We start from the raw sequence: 3,870 nt of genomic DNA, 5'->3' as shown, positions 1-3,870 counted from the left end.
ACTCAGGAATAGGTCACATTAGCATCCTCTCTGCGGTCTCCTTTACAGATAAACCACACATTTCTAGAATTCTACCAATAAACCGAAGTCTACCATTGGTCTTTCCTACAACAGTCCTTACATGCTCGCTCCATTTCATATCGCTTTGTAACGATGCATCCAGATATTTAAACAACGTGACTGTGTCATGCAGAACACTACTAACGCTATATTGTAACATTACGGGTTTCCAGAATGAGATTTTCACTCTGCAGCGGAGTGTGCGCTGGTATGAAACTTCCTGGCAGATTAAAACTGTGTGCCCGACCGAGACTCGAACTCGGGACCTTTGCCTTTTGCGGGCAAGTGCTCTACCAACTGAGCTACCGAAGCACGACTCACGCTCGGTACTCACGGCTTTACTTCTGCCAGAACCTTGCAGAACTAGCACTCCTGAAAGAAAGAGCTTCTGTAAAGTTTGGAAGGTAGGAGACGAGGTACTGGCAGAAGTAAAGCCGTGAGTACCGGCCGTGAGTCGTGCTTCGGTAGCTCAGTTGGTAGAGCACTTGCCCGCGAAAGGCGAAGGTCCCGAGTTCGAGTCTCGGTCGGGCACACAGTTTTAATCTGCCAGGAAGTTTCATTACGGGTTTCTTTTCCTACTCATCCGCATTAACTTAAATTTTTTCTTCATTCAGAGCCAGCTGCCATTCATTACACCAACTAGAAACTTCATCCAAGTCATCTTGTATGCTCCTACAGATACTCAAAGACGATACCTTAACGCACACCACAGCGTCATGAGCAAACAACAGCACGTTATTTCCCATCCCGTCCGCCAAATCATTTGTGTATACTGTGAATAACAGCGGTCCTATCACACTTCACTGGGGCACTCTTGACGATACGTACCCTAGTCACTGATGAACATTCGCCATCGACGACAACTTCCTGGCTTGTCTAACTTAAGAAATCTTCGAGCCACTCGCACGTCCGTGAACCTTTTCGATACGCTCGTACCTTCTTAAACATCCTGCAATGGGGCACCGTGTCAAACGCTTTCCGGAAATGTAGAAATATGGAAACTGCCTGTTGCCCTTCATTCATAGTTGCAGTATATCATGTGAGAAAAGGGCAAGCTGAGTTTCGCACGAGCGATGCTTTATGCTGATTCGTGGACGTAAGTTTCTCGGTCTCAAGAAAGTTTACTGTATTCTAACTGAGAATATGCTCAAGGACTCTACAGCAAACCGAAGTTAGGGATATTGGTCTGTAATTTTGCGGGTCCATTCTTTTGCCCTTCTTATACGTGGAAGTCACCTGCGCTTCTTTCCAGTCACTTGTGACTTTGCGCTTGGAGAGAGATTCACGATAAATGCAAGCTAAGTAAAGGACTAACGTAGAGTACTCTTTTAAAAATCGAATTGGAATTCCATCCGCACCTGGTGACTTATTTGTTTTCAACTTCTTCAGTTGTTTCTGTACGTCATGAATGCTTATTACTATGTTGCTCATATAGGAGTCTATGCAATGGTCAAACGATGGTATGTTAGTACGATTCCCCTGTCGGAATTATTTCTTGAACGTGAAATTTAAAACTTCGGCTTTCGTTTTCCTGTCTTCAACTGCCGCACCGGACTGGTGAACAACTGACTACATGTAAGCCTTATCCTCAGTTAAAATGATAATTAAATCAAGACACTACGCTGTCGACAAGCGTTGATATACATCAACGGGAAGAGTTGAAAAAGTGTGCCCCTACCGGCACTTGAACAGATACTATCTTCATATATAATACTCAGCGATTTTACATAGGACAAGAATTTTCTCAGGTTCCTTGCCAGATCTTTTGCTGAGGTTTGACGGTGGTAACAGTTGTATGCTTCGGGGACAGATCTATTCATAGATTCACGAATCTCTGCTAACATTTGCTTGTTGTTAATTGGGCTTCTCCTTTGAACCACGAGTGCAACAGCCTCTGCTTCCTCAGCACTTTTCGAATCTCGTTATTAAACCATGATGGGTCTTTGCCGTTCTTAATCCACTTACTTGGTACATAATTCTCTCGACCACGATTTACAGTCTCCTTAAACTTTGCCCACAATCCCTCTAAGTCCATCGTATTGGGACTAAGTGATGCCACTTCACCGTCTAAATGAGATGCTGTCAGCTGCTTATTTATCATCTTTTGTAACCATAGTTTCTAAAATGACATATTGATCTCTGTTTCCCGTTTCTATACTGACGTCGTCTCAGCTACAAGGTCTAAGATATTTCCGTTGCGTGTGGGCTGCCGAACTAGCTGCTTAAGACAGTTTTCAGAAAACGTAAAGAAACATACTTCACATCACTCTCTGTCTGTACCCCCTGTAATGAATACAGACACCCCAGACTACACTCAGTAGGTTAAAGTCCCATCCAACTAGTAACGCGTGATACAGGTATTTACATGCGACTGTCCATAGACATTCTTTGAATAACTCTAGAACTGTCGCAGCAGAATCGGGTGACCAGTGAAAGTATTGAACAGTTAACCTGATTTCACTTAGATTTGTTATACGCGACCAGATTACTTCACTGTCACACCCCAATAGGGGTAATATTTTTGTCAACTGCCATGAACACTCACCCTTTCGTGGCCTCTAATTCGTCTTTCCAATATACGTTCCATGTCTCGCGCAAGGATAAACGATAGCTAGAAGAGACCATAAATTAGAGTAACTAATGAGCAGTCCGTTCCAATTGCCAAGAACACTTCATTTTTCTGCCCAAAATAATGTTCTGCAACAGCCTCATGACTTAAATTGTTTGAAAAATCGAAAATCTCTTTCTCAAAACACTTTTGAGCATAGAAATAGTATAGGCCCTTGTGTAATGGAGGTCAAAGTAAACATTCGTTTGTTAGGTGTTAAGGGCTAAAAAGCGAGGGCATTAGCCCTTCAGTAGAGACGTAGTTTATCTCTAGTTGGTGACCTCCACCAGAAATTTGATTGGATTTTGCAAGTATGTAAGATCTGAGGAAGCACTGATGATTATGAGACAGTGAAACCTATCTAGAATTTGAGCCACAATACTCTAGCTTGTCCTAATACGCCACTGCTGTAAGCGACGGTTACCATAATCGTCAATGTAATGTAAGCAAAGAGGAGACACCGCGGTTCCCTTTTCTGGACTTCAGAGCTTTAATCGGGTAGCTGAGGACTCGAACATTGGACCCCAAATGACTCCACTGCCTGACAATGCAGCCGCAACTCTTGCTAGCGTGTCCAGTCGGCCACGTTCCAAAAAACAGCTTGCTCCTTTCTTCCCACTAATAAAATGTGCCCAACAGCCCTCTCAAAAGTTACTACACTCCACCAGTGGCATAATTGTTTCTTTCACAAAATATCGAGGCTAGAAACGGCGAAACATCGACTACCAATAAATTGAATTTCTTCCCCTCTGGTAGCGTTCTCGCTTCCCACGCCCGGGTTCCCGGGTTCGATTCTCGGCGGGGTCGGGGATTTTCTCTGCCTCGTGATGACTGGGTGTTGTGTGATGTCCTTAGGTTAGTTAGGTTTAAGTAGTTCTAAGTTCTAGGGGACTGATGACCATAGATGTTAAGTCCCATAGTGCTCAGAGCCATTTTTTCTTCCCCTCTTTTCCAAAAACAAACTTCCTGTTAAGTGTTATAGCCTCATGATGGCACTGTTAACAGAACATTCGGTGCGTATTCAGCCACAAGTTAGTCTCACATTACAGGTCCCATGAAAATATTAAAAATCTGTCCACCAGGCTAGTAGCCAATTTTTCTGCAACTATTGAGTGTTAAGTAGGTCAGAGCTGTTTTTTCTGTTTTTAGGAAGTCCAGGAGATGATTATATGCTCAAATATTTCTTTGAACAAGCTCATAGT

General features: G+C 43.3%; 1 non-coding gene across 1 annotated transcript; it reads right to left on the bottom strand.

The window, feature by feature from the left end:
• Positions 1-298: 298 nt before the first annotated feature.
• On the bottom strand, positions 299-373 carry Trnal-caa. The gene has a single exon. It is a non-coding gene; the product is annotated as a tRNA-Leu (tRNA).
• Positions 374-3,870: the final 3,497 nt, after the last annotated feature.

The sequence above is a fragment of the Schistocerca americana genome, chromosome X (assembly GCF_021461395.2).
Source record: "Schistocerca americana isolate TAMUIC-IGC-003095 chromosome X, iqSchAmer2.1, whole genome shotgun sequence".
Taxonomy (NCBI): Eukaryota; Metazoa; Arthropoda; class Insecta; order Orthoptera; family Acrididae; genus Schistocerca; species Schistocerca americana.
This window is presented reverse-complemented; position numbering and strand designations above follow the sequence as displayed.